The sequence below is a fragment of the Aedes aegypti genome, chromosome 2 (genome assembly GCF_002204515.2).
Source record: "Aedes aegypti strain LVP_AGWG chromosome 2, AaegL5.0 Primary Assembly, whole genome shotgun sequence".
Taxonomy (NCBI): domain Eukaryota; kingdom Metazoa; phylum Arthropoda; class Insecta; order Diptera; family Culicidae; genus Aedes; species Aedes aegypti.
In genome coordinates this window covers 303,805,091-303,825,731 of record NC_035108.1, presented here as the reverse complement: position 1 = coordinate 303,825,731, position 20,641 = coordinate 303,805,091, and the positions used below count along the sequence as shown (strand labels likewise).

The following is a 20,641-nucleotide window of genomic DNA, read 5'->3' as shown; positions in this document are numbered from 1 at the left end:
GGGAATTCTTACAGAATTGTATTATTGCTTCTCTAAGATTCTCCTAAAAAATTCCAGAGATTTTTCCCCTAAGCCGCACTAACGATTCTTTTGGAAACTGTTTAATCAGATTTACAAAGATTTTGCAATTTATACTTGATCTTCCCAAAAAATTCCCTCAGAGGCTCCATCAAGTATTGTTTTGGTCCTAAAAATAACTCTATTTTTTCCGAATGATAATCTTAAGATTCTTCCATAAATAACATTTAAAAATTCATCCATTTTCTTTTTTTTTTTTGGTTCAAAAACTTATCCAGGAACATCTCAATATTTTAAGGGATTGCTTTGCAAATTCCTGTGCGATTTACTACATTTCAGAGAGAAAAACATAAAAAAAAATTTTGAAAGAACTTTGGTGGTAATTTATTGAATAATTGCAGCTAATATAATTCGGAAAAAATATGTAACTTTTAAGAATTAAACCGTAGAATTTCTGAAACTTGTACATCATGGTAAAGCTTAAGTGGTCCTTGTAATATTTACTACACAAATTCTTGTCCTTTTTTCTTTGTCTTTTATAATAAAATAGATAATGTTTTGTATGAACTCCGAAGTTTCATGATTATCGATTATTTTGTAGTACTGTAGAAAATATTGCTGTTTATTTTTCTGAGAAATTTACCGAAGATGTATTCTGATAATATTCGTTATGTAATATTTTATTGCATTTAAATCTTAGGAGAAAACTTTTGCATTACTTTGAAAATCTGATTCTAGGAATTCCTTATGGACTCTCGGAAATCAGGAACCATACGCATAATAATTCTGTAATTTTTGAAGCTTCGTGCGAAGGAAGGAGAAACAACAAAATGTTACAGCAGGTAGAACAATAGATGGGCAATGGTACAATGAAAGATTTAACAGGTTAGTTGCAATCTCTATAATAAATTTATAAATGAAAGAAATTTTCCAAGCAGTTCCACCAGAATCTACTTTTTAAAATTATCCTTGAAATCTATTCTCACTTGACTTCTGGTTTTCTTGAATTCTGCCAGAAAGCTTCTAGAAATTTCGCCCTCCAATCGCACGAAAATTCAAACCAAGACCATAGATTCTGACAATAATTGGTAAAATTATTTCCAGAGAAGTGTTTTAAGGAAGTTCAAAACAATACATCTTAATAAATCTTATTCTTATTTTCCTCCTGCTCAGTTATTTTGCTGCATGTTTCTCTACAGATTTCATTACCGCTATGCTAATCTCGGAAGCAAAAGTTTTGATGGTGTTTTTCAACAAATTTCCTTTGATTATTTGAAGGCAAGATACATTTTAAAAACACCTTTTTTCCAATTCGAAACATTTAAAAAATACATAGAAGAATTTTTGACGTTAGTGGTGTATTTTGATACTTTTCGATTTCGACAAGACCGGCAAGCTACTGAAGGCAAAGGGGGTGGAATTTTACACCCACGATGCCCCCGGTAGCAAGCCGATGAAGGTTCTCGTCCTAAGGCTCCCGAAATACATCCCGGAGGCCATCGTCGATGAGATGAAGGCGGCAGGACTGAAGCCGACGAACGTGTTCCCCATCCGACGAGTACAAGGAGGACGACATCCTGACCAGCTCTACCTGGCCCATCTGGAGAAGGAGTTCACCACCATGGCGGGCCTAACGAGGCTGAGAGCGCTCTTCAACATCGTCGTTGAATGGGAGCGCTACCGCCCAAAAAAGAGAGACGTGACGCAGTGTGGCAACTGCCTCGCGCTCGGTCATGGGACACGAAACTGCCATATGAAGCCCCGCTGTGGCAAATGTGCCGGTGCGCACGCCACGACGACATGCCAGCCGATGGAAGGCACCGAACCGAAGTGTGCCCATTGCGGTGCCAACCACGAGTGCAGCAGCCGCACGAGCGGAGTTCCTGGCAATCCGCCAACAAGCATCCGCCAAGAAGCTGAGACGGCAACGCCAGCGCCAACCACCCCCACCGCTGACTGAGAAGCACTTTCTGACACCAGGTGCCCAATCTGCCACCGCTTTCACCAACTCACCAGCAGGCATCCCGCCAGCCGGCCCTCTCCGTTCAGCATCGCCTCACGGCCGCCGCCGCCGCTCCACCGGTGCAGAATGCGCCCCCTCCTGGATGGGGTAACCCTGGACGCAGTGCCCCCGGCACTCCTCCCTCCGACGACGGCTCCCTGTACACACCGGAGCAAATGTACACCAGGGACTTGTTCCAACGGCTGCGAGCCTGCCGTTCCAAGTAAGACAAATCAACGCCGCCATCTCGGTGGTATTCGCCTTCCTCACAAAATATGGCCCGATAGGCCATCACCAAGATCCTCAACTGGAACGCTTGCTCCCTCCGGAGCAAAAACCGAGAGCTGTTAGCCTTCCTGGACCACGAAGGCATCGATATTGCCGTGATCACGGAGATGCACCTCAAGCCGGAAGTTAACGTCTTCATCGCCGACTTCCGGCTCGTGCGGCTTGACCGGTGCGGATCCGAAGGAGGAGGCGTTGCGATTGGCCTGCGGAGGAACGTAAACTGCACCCTGCTGCCGAGCTTCCAGCTGCAAATCATCGAGGCCGTTGGTGTTCTGGTGGAAACCTCCTTTGGCCCAATTACGATCATCGCCGCGTACTGCCCGAAGCAATCCAACATCAACGACGGAACATCGGCGGCCCTAGCAAGACGGCGGCAGGGGCAGTTCATCCTGGCTGGCGACCTGAACGCAAGGCACGAGACCTGGGGAAACCCCCGGCGAAACAGGAATGGCCTCATCCTGTAACAGGACCTGGAGGAAGGCCACTACACCAACCTGAGCCCGGATTCACCCACCCGCCTGAGCCGGTCCGGGCCCACTCAATCATCGATGTCTTTCTGACCAACATGGACGGCAACATCTCCCAATTGGTCGTTCAACAGAACCTCAGCTCGGACCACTACCCGGTGGTGGCAGAACTTAATTCCCTGGTCAACCGGCATCGGGTCACCTGGCGTAACTACCACCGTGTCAACTGGGGCCAATTCCAACGGTATGTCGACGCCAACATCCGGTACGAGGCTCCTCTAGAGTCCGTGGAAGATATCGACCGGCAGCTGCAGAGCGTCGAAGAGGCCATCTCCGTGGCCCGAGAGCAGCATGTGCCAACATCTGGTCAGGTGGGCAACACCCTTTTTATCGATCGTGTTACCAAAGATCCTATTCGTTTAAAAAACACCAAATGCCGGCAGTACCAACGCTCTGGTCTGCCTGCGTTAAAAAGCAAAGTCAATCGCATATCCAAAATAATCAAGGCCAGAATGGTGGACCTCAGGAACAATGATTTTTCCAACAAGATCCGCTTTCTCCCAGATTGTGCTAGGCCATTCTGGGAGATGACCAAACTTTTAAAAACAAAACCCAGACCTATTCCACCGTTGATTCCATTAGACAACACCGACTCTAAGGTCGCTCGATAACCCCTGCGATAGGTCGGCATTTCGTCAGCTCCCACAACCTAGGGCTAGACATTCCTAGCCCATACGAAGCTGCTGTTTTCGTACATGCAGCTAACCTACACCGATCTCCCAACGACTTCTCGGAGGAGTTGGAGATCACTGCTGACGAATTGCTGGCCTATCTCAAATCATCCAAAAACATGAAGGCCCCAGGTCTCGACAACATCCTGAACTTAGAGCTCAAGCAATTGAGTCTCCAGTTCTACCAACATCTGGCACTGATTCTCAATCAGTGCCTCCGACTTAGCTACTTTCCCTCGTCGTGGAAGTCAGCAAACGTCATCCCCATCAGGAAACCTGGAAAGAATCCTTCCTCCCCCAAAAGCTATCGACCGATCAGACTTCTCCCAGGGTTATCGAAGCTTTTTGAAAAAACGATCAAGAGACGGCTGCTTTCGGCAGCCGATCAAAACAACATCTTACTCGAAGATCAGTTTGGCTTTCGACGCGGTCGTTCAACCGTGCACCAACTGACTCGAGTAACCAACATCCTCTAGCGGAACAAGTCCCTCGCCAAATCCTCCGCCATGGCGTTGCTCGATGTTGAAAAAGCATTCGACAACGTCTAGCATGACGGCCTGGTGTACAAGCTGCACCGATACAATCTTCCCACCTATTTGGTGAAAATCATCAAAAATAATCTATTTGACAGGACGTTCAGGGTTTCCCTCAATGGAGTCAACTCAGACCCACTCAACATCCCCCCCAGGTGTTCCACAGGGCAGTATTTTAGGTCCCCTACTATACAACCTGTTCACCTCGGACATGCCTCAGCTCCCTGAAGGCGGCTCTCTATCACTGTTCGCTGACGACACCTCAGTCGTCTACAGCGGCAGATTCACGAGAGCGTTAACATCTCGACTCCAGAGAGGCCTGAATGTCTTGTCAGATTATTTAAACAGCTGCAAGATCTGTATCAACGCGGCGAAGACCCAGGTCATCCTCTTCCTCTGTTCCAAATCCCACCGACTTGTTCCGGCTGAGGATTGTAAAATCACCCTCGGTGGATCAACGGTGGAATGGTCTGATGTAGCCGACTACCTTGGTTTAACGTTAGACAGCAAGCTTCTCTTCAGACAGTAGGTTGACAAAACGGTCACCAAAAGCAACATCTTGCTAAAATCACTTTATCCACTCACCAACCGGAAGTCAACTCTGTCTTTGAAGAACAAGCTTGCTGTTTACAAACAGGTCATTCTTCCAGTCATTGAATATGGCGTACCAATCTGGGAGAGTTGCGCCAAAACCCACCATCTGAGGCTCCAGAGAACCCAGAATAAGTTCCTCCGGATGATCCTCAACAGTCCTCCGAGAACGAGGACAACTGAGGACCACCGTCTGGCATAGATAAAAACATTAGAGGAGCGCTTTGGTGACTCGATCGATAAATTCAGGGCTCATTGTCACCAATCTGGCCAGCAGGTCATCCGGGACCTCGTTCCCCCCTAGGTTATCAAATTTTTAATTAGTCTAGCACACACTTGAAATGACATTTTTGGTACGCTGTGTGATTTAAGACATCGACATTTAAAAAACGTAAAAATATCAATTCTTACCACTGTTCGTAATATGAGTCATGTTCGGTAAGTTCGGATACAAAACTGTACATTTTAGCCAGCAGAGCAAAGCATTAGCTAGATGCGTTGATCTTCCAGTAGAACTTCTGCATTTTATTAGACCGATACATAAGCTGCATCTTTTGGCACTCCACGTCATGCAGGTGCACCAAATGCGTGGTACTTTTGTGCCAGAATCGTCTGCAAAGATTAGACAGAATCAACGTCTTAAAAAACATTGTAAAATCTAAAAAACAAGTTACAAATCTGAAACATACTACAAGTGTAATAAGCTGAACAATTTACACTTGTAGTATCGACCATCAATTTTTAAATGAGTAATACATCCAAATAGTCTAACTCGTCTCGAAAAATGCTTAGTTAGCTTGTGACTGAAACCGACCAGAAACAAAAAATAAACAAAATAAATTTCTCACAGTTCCCACATGCAATTCTCACAACCCAAAACGGAGACACTCACATCCCGTCGACGTCGAACTCAGAGCAGCTTTCTCTCGGAATGCTTTTTTTTGCGTTTTGTCGTCGTCTCTTGTTGTCAACTTGAGTCAGAGCCCACTGCTCTTACCTTGGCTGAATAGGTGTATGTTGTCATCGATCCTTAGCTACCCGCTGAGTTGACGCATTATTTCTATTGCCCCGCTGTTGCTCCATCAAAAACCCGTCAGACTTTTGGTCGGTTAATGGTTTTTGGCGTTTAAAATTACGATTTAGTTCCAAACGACAAAAATAAAGTTCCGTTTCTTTTCTCAAGCACTCTCACCAGCGATAGCGCGAAGCAAAATTACAACACAGCGAAACGCGGCGAAAAGCTGAGTTTGCTCGTTCAATTAGCACACAACCTTCGATTTCGCTGCCGAGTGCACCCAAAGCGAAAGTGAGGTGGATTGTTGTACAGTATCTTAAAAAGTCTCTTTCTTTGTGTGGAACTTACGAAACGGTATTCTGTAATACAAAAAAGCTAAACATATTTTTTTTTCAATTTGCTTCACAATTATCATCTTAATCTTTCATTTGCTATGAATAAAACTGCATAGCAAGTTTTTGAGCATTTTCGCAATTAGTTAGAAATATTTTTTTTTTCCTCTTTCAATGCCAGAATTGGCTTCTGGGGTTATTTCAAAATTGTTGATAGTACCCAAAAGGCCTTAGAACCAGGATTTAATAGAGGAATTTTGTTTCTAAAATTTTTGTTTCTCAATTGAGTACAACGTTTTTTTTTTTATTGCTTCTTGCAGATTCTGCAATATAATATTCATAGTAAGGTCGCGATTATGTTTAAATTGCCTTCTTTCACGTTTTTAAGACGGAAGAGTTTAAGATCATCGTCTATTATCACGGATTCAAAGTTTAATTCACATTTTGGTATTGCAAAACACCTTGCTTCAACGATGGAATTAGTTAAAGTTTCGAGAGCATTGTCAATATCAAGTATTTTTTGCAATTAAATGTTAAAATCAAGATTACTATCGATGTGTCCATATATAGTCTAGTTGGGTCGAAAATAATTAAAAGTGGAGCTTATAGAATTGAAAATTGCTTCATGGGATATTTTAAATGTGGATCTTTTTAACTTTCCGACGTATTTTCAAAATTCAGTGGTGTCTGCAGAAATTTGTTAGGCATCTTCGGGATCACCTTTGGAAGTTTCTCTTTGAATTCATCCGAGAGTTTATTCTGGAATTCCTCTGGAAGCCCCCTATGTATTCCTCCGATAATTATCCTAGGGGCTCCGCTAGGAATTCTTTCGGAAAATTCTCCAAAAGTTTCATTGGGCATTCCACCAGAAGCTCCTGTAGAAGTTTGTCTGGACGGTGCACTAAAAGTTCTTCCGGAATTTTCTGAAGAAGTTTTTCTGTAAGTTGCTTCAGAATTTTATCCGGAAGTTCCCTTAGGAGTTCCTTCGGAAGTTCCTCCGAAAGTTCCTCTAGAATTCTACTAGGAGTTTTTCCTAAACTCCTCTAGTAGGTCTTTGAAGTATCTGTTGCATTTTACCGGAAGTTATTTTTCTAGAAGTTCTTCCAGCAAGTCCTCTAGAAGTTCTTTCAGATGTTTCTCCAGGATTTGTCCTGGAAGTTCCTCGAGGAACACTCTAGGGGCTCCACAAGGAGTTCTTCCGGAAGCTCCTTCAGAAGTTTCTCTGGGCAGCTTCTTTTGTAGAAATTTGTCTGGACGTTGCACTCAAAGTTTTTCCAGAAATTACTGTAAATTTTTTTCTTTAAGTTGCTTCAGAGATTTCTCCAGATGCTGCTTTAGGAATTCCTTCGGATGTTCCTCTAGGAGTTCTTCCGGAAGTTCCTCTAGAATTCTTCTAGAAGTTTTTCCTGAAGTCCTCTAGTAGGTCTTTGGAAGTTTCTCTAGGATTTTCTCCGCTAGTTCCCCAAGAAGTTTCTCCAGTAATTCCTGTAGGAAGTCTTTCTAAACTTCCTTTGGTAGTTTTTCCGAAAGTTATTGCAGGAGTTCTCCTGGTCGTTTCTGTTCATCCAAAAAATCCCATAGGAATTCCTCAAGAAACATTCGTGTAATTTTTTTTCGGAAAGTTTCTCGAATTTCTTCACAAGGAGTTTCTCTGGAAGTCTCTCTAGGTGATCTTCTGGATGTTCCTCTAGGATTTTATGTAGACAGTTCTTCTGGAAGTTACTGTAGAATAATCCAGCAATTTCTTCCGGCAAGTCCTCTGAAAGTTCTTCCAAAAGTTCCTTAAGGATTTCTCCAGGAAGTTTCACTAGGAATTGCTCCCGAAGCTCCTTTAGGAGTTCTTCCGGAAATTTCCCTAGAAGTTCCCATGTAAATTCCTTTAGCAATGCCTCCAGAAGATGATTTTTTGCAACGAAATTCTCCGGAAATTCCTCCAGAAGTTTCTCCACTTACTCTAGGATTTCTTCCAGAAGTTCCTTCTTTAGTGCTTGTACAAATTCCTTCAGAAGTGTCCCTAGTTTCAGAGTTTTTCTTTTGGAAGCTCGTCTAGGAGTTCTTCCAGAAGTTTTCTCAATAGTTCCTCCGCAAATTTCCCCAAGAGTCACTTCGGAAGTTCTGCAAGGAGTTTCTCCGGAAGTTCCACTAGTAAGATTTCTTCCAGAAGTTTCGCAAAGAGTTTTACTAGTAATTTCTCTAGGAGTTTATACTGGAATTCTTCGGAAAGTTTATTCAGGAATTTCTCCGGAAGCTCCTCTAAGAATCACTTCACAAATTACTCCAGAGGCTCTTCTAGGAGTTCCCTTGCCTCTGAAAGTTCTTGTAGAAGTTCCTTCGAAAATTCGTCGTTTCTCAACGAATTCCTCCGGAATATCGCCTAGAAGCGGGTGTATCCTAGAAGTGTCCGCAAGTTACCTTAAGGATTCCTCCGGAAGTTCTTCTTGAAGTTCCTCATCAAATTTACCCAGAAGTAAATCCGAAAGTTTCGTTAAGAGTTTCTCCGGAAGTTCCACTACAAGTTCTTATGATAGATCTAGAATATTCTCCTGGAATACCTTGAAAATTTCTGTATGAGATCCTCCAGAAAATGCCTAAAAATTCTTATGGTTGTTTCTCCAGAACCGTGATGGCCAAAGTACGTCCCGTGGGCCGCATGTTTTGTCTGAATGTGACAAAATTCGTACAGTTTTTCTTCAGAAGGCTGTACTACCCCTAACGTTATCATGAATAGCACACAGATCTATTCAGATAATTATCTTCGATCACAATTACAGGTCATTGAAGAATGAGTCTAAGTATGGCTCTTCTAGGAAGTCTATCAGAAGTTTCTCCTGAAATCCCTTGGATAGCGTCGCTAGGATTTCCTCTGGAAGTTCTTCGAGCAGTTTCTACGGAAGTTTCTTCGAAAGCTAACCCAGAAGTTATTCTAGAGGTTCTGCTTTAGGATTTCCTGTGGATGTTCTAGGAATTAGATGGGATATTTCTCTTGGAGTTCCTCTGGAGGTTCATCCAGTATTTTCTCCAGAAATTCTTCTGAATGTTCTGAATGGATTTCTACAGCTAGGTTCCTATATAAATTATGTCTGGACCTACTACAAGAACTTCATCATTTTTACGTTATTATATAATATATTATAATTTTAAAAGAAGTTCCTCCAGGATTGATTGGTTGTTTCACAATTATCTCCATGGTTTCATTGTGCCCAGAAATACCCTAAAATTGTTTGCTTAGTAAATAACGATAATAAATTTTCAGAAAAATAAGGGGAACTGTAGGAACTTCCGAAATAGTTCCTGGGGAATTCCTTAAGAAGTTTCCAAAAGGTATACTACAGAAGTTACTGGAAAGATCCATATAAATTTCTCAATACAATTTTTGGAAGAATTCTCGGAGGTATATCTTAAAGAATCTCTGGAGAAACTCTGAGATAAATTTTTAGAGCAATTACTGGAGCACATAGTTATTTGCTAGAATAATTCATGGAGGAATTCCCTCACGAATTTTCTGCAAAAACTCAAAAAAAAAACAAGGTTGTGTTTCCTAAAGGAATCTCTGATTCGAACGCAAAGGAATTTTAAGATAATTCCCTGGAAAAAGCCCGGAGTAGTTATTGGAAAAATCCCCAGAGTAGTTCCTGAAAAAACTCTCGGAAGAATTCGGAAGAAATTTTTAGAGTGGTTCCTGGTGAATTTTCTGAAAGCGTTCCGAGAAAAATTTCGGGAGTAATGTATGAAGGAACTTTTTGAGGAGTTCCTGGGAGAAATGCATGGAGGAACATTCGGAGGAAATCCTTGAGAAATCCCCATAAGAATTTGGACCAATTCATGGAGGAATTTCCAGATAAACCTTTGGATTTTATGTGGGTATTGCTGAAGGAATTTCAGAAGGAGTCTTCAGATATATGTATTATGAAGGATTTTCTGAAATAATTCAACGGGTTGTTTTTGAAAAGATCCTTGAGGAATTCCAGAAGTAATTTCCTGATTTATTCCAGCAATATTTTCTTGAGAATCTCGAGTGTCGAAAATAAGGTTCAAATATTCTAAAGAATCGCTAAAATAATTTATTGATTCACCATTTGCAGATTTGTTGAAAAAATGTCTGAAATGAGGAAAGTTATGAATACTGAAAGCAATTCCTCAGAATATTTTTAGCAGTACCTGAACTCCATGTTCATCATTGTTCAACTGTTCCGGGCGTACCAGGTTAAAAAAAATCGAAACAAAAATGAAAACTAACATGCAAAATGACATTTCTGTTAAATGCTCGCAGGGTTGCCGAAAAATTTGCCTTCGTGCAACATATTCGAGCAGTTTGTATCGTGATATTTGAAATATCACGTTCAAAAGATGAAATTGTAGGAGCTGTCAAAAATGTTCGGAAATGTTACGTCAGAGACATTACATTGGCCCAATATCACGAAAACCGTCAGTATCATGATACAATTCCATAATCTTAACGTAGCATTATAGTCACTTGTAAGACCTTTCAAGACGATCTTGAACAAACTGAAATGAAAACTTGAATTTTGAACTGTACCATTTAATTTCACTGGAGTTTCTCTAGCGGACTCCAATGACATTAAATGGTAAAGAGGAAAATTGGTGCTTCTTCTCTTCAAGATGTTTGAGAAGATCTTTAAGAATTTCCGACAAAACACGGCAATTTCATTTCTTTGCTATTTGAAAGGAAACACTGATTCTCCTAGTGGAGGTTAAGATCTCCTGCCTAAATCCACCAAATTCTGAAATACTGATCACGATTCACGGCACCCTTTGTTTCCTCACTTGAATGGAAAGAGCCTGGGCTAGAGGCTGCTTCGATTTATTTCACTTAACGATCAACGCTCCGTCATCGTAATAATCGTCATCATCGAAACTGCAAAAGCAGTTTTTCAGCTCAAAACAGAAAATTATTCGATGAAAATGTGTTCACTGGGTTTCGGTTGGAGAATAAATTACAGTGAACACATTTTCCTGTAAATTTACTTGATTTTGAACGAAAAAACTGCTTTCGAAAATTCCGAAATCAATGACGGATCCTGCCCCCTTTAGCCAACCATGGCATCGCCCTGGTTAAGAAACTTTTTTTTTTTTTTTTTTTTTTATCTTTATTAACGAGATTTTTAGCCTTGGGCTAGTTCATCTCGGGACCAACGGCTTTACTTCCCTTCCGAAGGAAGTCGTCACTGAAATTTTTAGTGACTATCTCGGGGATGGGATTCGATCCCAGGTCCTTGGTGTGAGAGGCGTGTGTTCTAACCACTACACCAGGTCCGTCCCCAGGGTTAAGAAACTGTTCGTTATCATGGCACACTTCGGTTGGGTGTACGCCTACCTAGACCTACAATCGGCGCACAGGTGAAAACGATATTCACTTCCAATGGCGGCTAAATCATTCCCATTCAGACACTTAATCGCTGATGTGGTGGTCGTCGTCGTCGTCGCAGTCGTTGTAGTTGAAGCTTGGCTCGTTGGATGATTATAAAAAAAGTGACGACATAATTAGAAATTTCACAATAAAAACATTCGGAGAGTGAGTGCGACTATTTGAAATCTGCGAACAACCAAAGCTCCGCAACGCAGAAGAGCTCAAACACGCACACACAGATAGCCTTCTGAATGGCACGACCACATAGTCGATCACACTAAACCCCAAACCCCCCACTTCGTGTGCTGATGGGGCTGTTGGAATCGCTCGTTAGGGCTTGTTCATATATTTCATAACGCTAAAATTGGCCATTTTGGACACCCACCCACCCCCTTGTAACGCTTTTTGTATTGATATTTTTTCTATTTTTGTACGAACCGTAACATCGCAAGGACACCCACCCACCCCCTCCAGCGTTATGAAATTTGTGAATGGACCCTTAGACCGGTGTTGGTGAGTTAGCTGCGCTTCAGATTTGGCAGAATGTAGGTAACTCACCACATTCACCACACCGCGACCGAAACGGCGAGCCACTGAAAAGTGCTGATGCTTTTGGATTTTTGTTGATTACACGCGGCTAAAAATACTTAGAATTGTTGTGTGGTGCCGTGTCTCGATGTGTGTGCGCCTCAACCTCAACTCAACACAAATTTTTTGCTTGTTTTTTTCCCTTTTCGGTTTGTGTTTCAACAACTAAGTATAAACGCTGGCACGAATCGGATTAGGTGGTAAGGTCCATTAGTTGGGTGGTTGAAAGGTAGGAAGGAGATATATGTATATGGTAGGCATAAGTAGCTATCATGCTTCATTATCAAGCATCGCGCGCACTACAAGCGCTCTCGAAATGCTGACGGAGGCTTGGAGTTGGAGCCAAATTGCAGGTTCTCAGCTCTTGTGCTGGGCCGAATAGCCGCGATGTGTTGTGGATCCGAGAGCTTCTTATGTTACACGCGCGTGTGATGCACGAAGGCAGGTATCCATAAAACTCAGCTGGCTGAAGTGGGGAGCTTGAGAAACGGAATGAAAATGTTGAATCATGTGTTTCTCAACGGTGGAAAATTTTGTGGAAAACTGTTTCCGGTTATTTTTTTTTATTTCCGAGAAAATTTGCTTTCATTTTCATAAAAAAAAACTTTGTTTCTATGATGCTTCGTTCTTGAGTTATGATTTTTCAAAGTAAGTAGTGTCAGGGGAAAACAAAAAAAATCCAACTGAGTTTTCCGGGAAAATAGGCGACCCTGAATTTTTCTCAATTTTTTTTTTATTCATATATTGAATCTGAGACCTTTCGGCCCAAACCCGTAAGGAAATAAAAAAAATCCCCATAACTTGAATTCTGTTTTGAGATTCGAACAAAATTCCGGCCGGAATTCCAAACGATTCGATTCTGTTTATATTTCAGTCGTGATTTTATATGAATTGATCGGCGTTAAGTCAGAGTGGACCAAGTGACATTTTTTATATTTTGAGAAAAATGGGCTCAAAGTTTAACGCTTTGTAATTTTTTAACTCGTTAAAATTTTGGTTCAATATTTCTTCACATCTTTGTGTTACTTTCAAACAATATAATGTGAAGTGATAATCATGAAAAATCAGAATCCAAACCTCTGATAGAACGTTTTTTTGATGGACTATGTGTACTTGGTCCACTCTGATTGAACTAAAGATCACCGTTCAGTAAGTTGGTTCACTCTGACTGAATAATTTCTAAAAAAATAACAATCATTTAATGCTTGCATGACCATACTGGGCGCATATCTCAAAGATAAACAAATTATCAAGACCTTTCGACATCAGTATCGTAAATTCTCCAATAATTCATATCTTCAATCCCGAAATCAGTGGCATTACGATAGCTTGAAAATTAAGGTTCTGCAGGGTCAAGGCATTGAAGACCAGACATATTTAAATATGCGTTCAGTCAGAGTGGACCAAGTAGAAATCTTGAGTACCGACCAAAATATACTGGTCCAATAAGCGGGTTATAGGACATTCCATACATACACTACAGAACTGTCATAAACTTATATCGAACTTTGAAATTGACTCAAAAAATGCAATAATCAATCAGTTTATTGCTTTTCAACACTTGGTCCACTCTGTCTGCACAGAAATTGTTGTAACTTCTGACCACTCATCCAAAAATGCTAAATGGTCAAAAATCAAACTCAAATCCATCGAATCAAGTAATATTTATGAATTTCTATTGATGGATGAGTAGATGAATCGTTCGATGGAAAAAATCTGACAAAACTCTTGAAATGCTTTTCATTTCCTCGCATTCCTCAGTTCGCTGATCATTTTCGCTATTATGGTAACAAGCACTTGGTCCACTCCGACTGCATACTTTTATCGATTTTTATTGATCATCCAAAGTAAATTTATGACATGTCTCTCGCATTTTACAAAATTTATCAAATCTGGTCAAAGTAAAATGTTATTATTTTCAGTTAAGCTTCTGTATGACTTTTTACTCAGGATTCGGGGACAGACCTGGTGTAGTGGTTAGACCACACGCCTATCACGCCGGGGACCTACGATCGGATCCCATTCCCGAGATAGGCACTTATGACATAAAAGTTATAGTGACGTCTCTTTCGGATGAGAAGTAATGCCGTTGATCCCGAAATGAACTAGCCCAGGGCTAAAAATCTCGTTAATAAATGTAGAATAAAAAGTCATGATTCTACTCGAATTCGTCGGAATTCTGGTTGAAGCTTCAATCGATGTTCTGTAAGAATCTTGATTGAATTCTTATGAAGGATTTCATAGCAATATTTGAAAAGAGTTCTTTTCGGGTTTGAGCAAGGTTCTGTTAGAGTTCTCAACCCGAACTGAAGTATTTCAACCTGGATTCTCCTTAAAATTCTCCAACAGGATTCTGCTCAAAGAGGTCCATAATATCCTTCAAGCAAAATTTGGCTGAATTCCTACGCAGCCGCAATTCTTACTAAATTTATAACTTAAATTCTTAAGATAGATTCTTCACGAAATCTCAAGTAGGATTCCTTCCAAATTCTCAATCAGGACTCTACTATAATCTGTAGGACTGTGCAAGATTTCTCAAGTCGAGTTCTGCTAAAATCCTTTTGCAAAGCTTCGCTGGAATCTACAAGCAGGATTCTACTTGAATCCATAATGATCATGTAAGATTTATCAATCAGAATTTTGCTAAATCCCTTAACCTGTAGATTGGTACAACCCTCAATTCTGCTGAAATCCGAATTTGAGATTCTGCTTGAATCGTCAATGAGTATACTACTGGCGGAGCCATATAACCGTAGCAGTAATCGCGCAACCATTCAGAAACATCTAGCTGAGGATCGTGGTTTCAAATACCAACGGTCGAGCATCTTTTCTTAAAAAAAATATTCTCTCGACTTCTTAGGGCATAGAGCATCTTCGTACCTGTCACACGATATAAACATGCAAAAATAGTCAATTGACAAATACCGGCATTGAAAGAGGAAAACAAATTATTACTAACTAGTTGCGAAAAAGCTCAACAACTTGCTATGCAGTTTGAAAGAACGCACAATTTAATTTACGACTTACTAGTCCAATTGAAAATCAAATTACTCAGGGCTTCGAAAATATTCTCAATCAAGAGAACATCTTAGAAAATTCTTGGGATACTGATTTGGAAGAAGTGAGAAATATTATTAAAAAAATTCAAAAATATGAAAGCTCCTGGCGATGATGGAATTTTCTACATCTGACATGTTTAACAAACGTTTTCAATTAGCATATTTTCCTGACAAATGGAAAAATGCTAAGGTTGTTCCAATTTTAAAACCACACAAAAATCCGGCAGAAGCTTCTAGCTATCGTCCAATCAGTTTGGTTTCCTCCATCAGTAAACTTTTTGAAAAGGTCATTTTGAACAGAATGATGGTCCACATCAACGAAATTCCAATTTTTGCCAATGAACAGTTTGGATTCCGCCATGGACATTCGACCACTCATCAACTTTTATGTGTAACAAATTTGATTCGTTCAAAAAAAAAATCTGAAGGCTATTCTACTGGTCTTGCTCTTCTAGACATAGAAAAAGCATTCGACAGTGTTTGACATGAAGGTTGGATCGTAAAATTAAAAAGCTTTAATTTTCCAACATACAACATGCATCTAATCCAATTGCAAATTATATGTAATGTTTAGCTTTTCGGTAGTTGTTAAACTTCCACTCGGCTGGTTGGCCGTAAACCACGATTCATAATTAAAACAAGCAACATACATTGTTAAAATAATTCAAAGTTATCTGTCAAATCGTACGCTTCAGGTAAATTATCAGAACTCCAGGTCTGAAAGACTTCCTGTAAGAGCTGGTGTTCCTCGAGGCAGCATTTTGGGACCAATATTATACAATATTTTCACAACTGACTTACCTGAGTTACCTCAGGGATGTCAAAAATCTTTGTTTGCGGATGACACAGGCCTCTCCGCCAAAGGACGAAGCCATCTGTAGTAGATTGCAAAAAAAATTTGGATATTTTTTGTTCATACTTGCAAAATGGAATAATATTCCCACATGAAACAAAAGCTCTTTATTTGAAACCTTCAAGTAGACATGTTGTCACGATGAGAGAGGTTCCAATAAATTGGTCAGATGAAGTTAAGTATCTAGGGCTCATGCTAGATAAGAGTTTAACTTTCAAAAATGACATTGAGGACATTCAAGACAAATGTAACAAATATGTAAAATGTCATGAATTTTCAATCGGGACTCTTTCGAAATCCTAGTAATGATTTTACTGGAATCCTCTTCATATTTCAGCAAAATAAGGGACGATTTAAATATGACGTCCATCGTTTTCGGGATTTCTAGACCACCCTCTTCCCTCCGTCACACTTTTTTCAATACCTAATACACGTACTGTCACACTTTCTAAGACGATAGACGTCGTTTTTGAATGATCCCTAAGCCATTTGGAATTCTAGAATCATATTTTAAAAGTTAAAGTTAACCATAACACATTGAATTGAGACTTCGGACTTTAATAAGGTCTTTTATAATGTAAACCGTACAGAAAACCTTGACAATGTGCACTACTTTCACTAATGAGCAAAGTAGGGCAACTCGGTGTAATACGCCCCAACGGGGCAATACGCCCCTCTTCATTTTCACGGGATTGAGGCTTCTTTTGTACGTACTTATGGTCACATATCCTCAATATTTGCGAAAAAATGATGTTGCACATATGTGTTCTTTGAGAAGTAGAAACAATCAATAGAAATTCTAAAAATTTCGAAAATCAGGTTTTTGGTGTAAAATTATGCGTCCGATAAGCAAGCCTTGCCGTAAATGAAGCCCTTCCTTTACTATTGTACTTAATACAAAAACTTTTACCGGAAGAAGACTGCTAATGGACCCTTTTTAGATTAGCAGGTGGTGGAATTCTCCTTGGAAACGTTTCTACAATGCTGTGGAACTTTTTTCTATGAGAGGGGCATATTGCCCGGGTTGTTTTGAAACGTAAACATTGGGACCGTTTACAAAAAAACATCTTGTACACTTTTTTGAAGAAACCTGGAAAGAGAGAGTTGTGTGCAGAGCATGGCCAACTTTATAAGCAACACATTGACATAGGAAACCTTAGAAATGATGCATTTGCTACTGCGATACAGCAGTTTTTCCTTAAGGGGGGGGCGTATTACACCTTTTTACCTTATATGCTAAAATGTACATTATGGAACTCGTTCCATTTTGTAACACATGTCACCCATTGCATGCGTGATTGAATCGTGCAGAAATAGAGTTGTTACCTTCTAACCAACCCTGATAACAATCGAATATTACCGACTGGTTTACCGGGCCACTCTGGTCTACATACAGTGGTACTGTACATTATTATGAGAAATGTGTTAGACTCGTATAAACAAATATAGTCAGCTGGACTGCCCGAAAAATCAAGCTTGAATATAAATCAGTTGAAGTGAGTTTTGAGTATTGCATCATCGACTTGCTCATTCATAGCCGTTCGAGTATTGAATGTGTGTTCTCGAACGAACAATGATTAGACCGAATCGGAGACCAGCTGATTGCTCAAATCGCGGCTTTCTGCCAACCCTATCGCCATTTTCCTACAACCCACCGATATCAATATCATCCACGCTTCCGTCTGTGTTGGTTCAGTTCACTCACCATCCCAATCGCCTCCACTCGTTCAGCAATAAAATCACTCATTGAGTGAGTTCTTTTTGCACAACTCCCACTCGCTCTCTCTTGTTCACCTTCGATCGCTCAATGAGTGCGGCCCCCATTCACACAGGCGACGGAAGGCGCTCGTGTCTTCGCATTCGGGTGGCCGCTCTCAGTTTGAGTCCGTACGTCATGTGAATCGGTTGCGCGAGCTAGAGTCGTTACTCCGTGTGACCTACACCGTGTGGTCGGTTACCGCCATTCGTCGCCTACCCCCGCCAGAAAAAAAGAGAAAAAAAGTAAAATTTGGTGAAGCAGCTCCGTGTCGCGTTCCGTGATCCATCGAGTTCGGAATGGTGTTCCTGCGTTTCGGGGAGGAAGTAACAGCAGGATGATAGTTCGATTTGCGACGATTACTTACGATTCGTTCTGAGGCTCTGAGTTTCTCGAGCTGATTGTGGAGTTTTCCGCATGGCGAAACTGAAAACTCGCCGTTTTGGATAGTTTTAGACGAAGAACACGGTAGTAGTTTTTTCGGTCGGTCGATCAGTTGTGTAGTTCGTGTATGCGAGTGATAATGGTGGTAGTAGTAGTAGCAATAGCAGCAACAGCAACTACAGTGTGAATGTAGAAGAAAAGCGAAAAATATTTCAAAACTTGTTCTAGCAGCAAGAAGTTAAGTCAGCAGTTGTTGTACATAGAGAAGTAGCTGGTAGAGCTCACGCGCGCGTCACGACGACCCTCGACGGAAGAGAAGAAACGAAAAGGAAAACGAGTCTCTGACGGACGACGTAACAGCCAGCCTGGCCAGACCAACAACAATCAGACTTCACTTTAACTCGACGTAACAGACCTGTGTGTGGTGGAGGAAGTGGCCTTTGTCAGTTGCGAAGGTATGAGATTATGTGGCAACAGCAGCGGCCAAGACTTCGAAAACGACGACATATGCAGCAGAAACTGCAATCAGCGGCAATCGCCGGAATATGGCCCCGCTGAAGGATTGTGCAATGTGGATGAAGAACCAATGATTAAATGCAACTTGTTCGGTAGGAATGTACCGCTGTAGTGGAATGCGTTGAAAAAGGAAGAAACCATCAAAGCAGAAGAGAACAAAACCCGGATGAACCAGCCGGGTTCGGTGCAAACAGAAGTAGGAAAAAAAAGGTGTTCTTAATTACCTGTTACAACGGTTATAAATTATCGAATGATGTTGAAAAAAGTGATAAGCGGATGTTGTATTTATGCTAGCATTAAACACGTTATGAAATGTGGATAAATTTTATTGAAACACGTCGACCATCTGGTGCCAGAGTTTGAAACAAGCAAATCTATACCGCAAGAGGCAATCTCGACGAGATAAGATTTCCACAGTGTGTGAATCGAAACATTGGCGAAGACGCAAAAGAAGAAGCAGAACAAACCAACAATTCGTAAAACCAATTTTATAACCTCCAATCCATTATCAGCAACAGTGAATTGTGGTTTCCCGATAAGCCTTGTGGTGTGCCGCTGCAACCGTTGAAAGAAAGTACAATCATCGCACATCACCGAGCAGAAAAGTTGACAAGAACAAAATTTATTTGATTGAAAACGAGGGAAAAGAATAGGATATTGAAGGAAGTTGTCGTTCAGTGTGATCAACCTGCAAAGAAGAAACCAATTGGCCAACCTCGAAAAAGCTAGAAAATCAGTTCAAAAGTATGCCAAGTGTGTAGAGCGAAGAAACCCCCAATCCGCGGAAGGCCTGAATAATTGTTCAACAAAAATTCGGAAAAGTGCGAGCGAAAATAGAGGAAAATTTCTTAAGTGAGCTGTGTCAGTGAGCTAGAAATCCAAAATAGCACAAAATTCGGAAAGCCAAAGTGGCGTATCAAGAGCAGTCCGACGAAGAATAGGAGAAAGTGAGCTTCGGGAAAGGAGGAAGTGGCAAACGGGAACCAGAAGAATACCAGCAACCCACAACAAGCAGAGATCCATCCCTTTAGAAAGGGAAGAAGTGTGTTCGGTGCATTCGGTGTTTGTTTGTTGATGATTATTTTTCTGCGCTGTGTTTAGAGTGATTCTAGTGGCGGCGACGGTATTTGTAGGTGTAAGCGTGTGTGTGTCTGTGCACAAAGTGAGGAGTTCGATATTTCGATCACGACAACAGTGTGTTCTGTTTATCAAGTTCTGAAATAATAACAACAAAACGACGTCGGCAACGACAACAACCATAACAACAACGACGAAAGCAGCGACATCTGCAGGAAACTCAACGGCGAAGAGGGTGGATTGATAGAATACAGATAGATATACGGATGATATTTCTTCGGCTGAAAAGTGTTTGAACAGTGCCTCAAAATTTGGGATTACTCTTTGGAATCGGTTAGTATCATGGCGGAGGAGGGAGGGAATTTTGTTTGTTTTAGGAGAGAAGAGCCTGTTGGTGACAAATGCGATGAAGGGGTTGTTTTGATTAGAAGGAGATTGTTTGTTTATGTTGAGGTGATTTTTCGAGTTTGTTTATATCAGCGTGCATGTGGAAAGCGAAGGATCTCAGCAACGGAAATTGGTTTTGTTGCATGTGATGTTTTCATTGAAGATAGTTCAACTTGATTCAGAAATTGAAACAATTTAAGCGGTGAAGTTGTATCTGAAAACATACGTTTGAGCTTAAAATGTTCAACAAAACTGTGATGAAAAGCAAGGCCTTTTTCAATGTGGATGTAATGTTAGCATAGCATAGACTGACTGTACATGTTGCTGTAATGGTTGCTACTCCGTGATTGATCGGAACTGGTAAGAATTGCACTTCGCTCCAAGTGAATAAGGGAAGGGACTTTTCGCTTATTCTCGAAGTGTACATTTTAGCAGATCTCAAATTATAGATCAATAACGGCACCGGCCAAGTCCTTAAAGTCAGTTCTGTTAGGGTATAATGATTGTTGCTTATAGGGACCGAGAATACCTCTGCATCTCCACAATCACCATGGGAAAGGTGTTGATTAGTGAGGGAGAAAAAAGATTTGGAAGTCACCTTTGGTCGGTGATGTAGTCCATGGATGAAGAGGAAAAATACAAGTAAGGCTGCATAGGTTTTTGCTGTATGTGCGCT

General features: G+C 41.0%; 1 protein-coding gene across 18 annotated transcripts in view; it reads left to right on the top strand.

Annotated features, from left to right (window-relative positions):
- LOC5574500 (nuclear receptor coactivator 2) overlaps positions 1-20,641 on the top strand; it is a 567,167-nt gene that overhangs the window by 153,820 nt on the left and 392,706 nt on the right. The window contains exons 1-2 of one of the 18 annotated variants that reach the window (XM_021845566.1): positions 17,713-18,440; positions 19,603-19,911. The exons of 15 other annotated variants lie outside the window; for them this stretch is intronic. The gene's annotated coding sequence lies outside the window, so the exon portion shown is untranslated. Of the gene's footprint in view, positions 1-17,712; positions 19,912-20,641 lie in introns of those variants that run through there. 2 more of the 18 variants (XM_021845562.1, XM_021845577.1) reach the window with 2 other exon arrangements.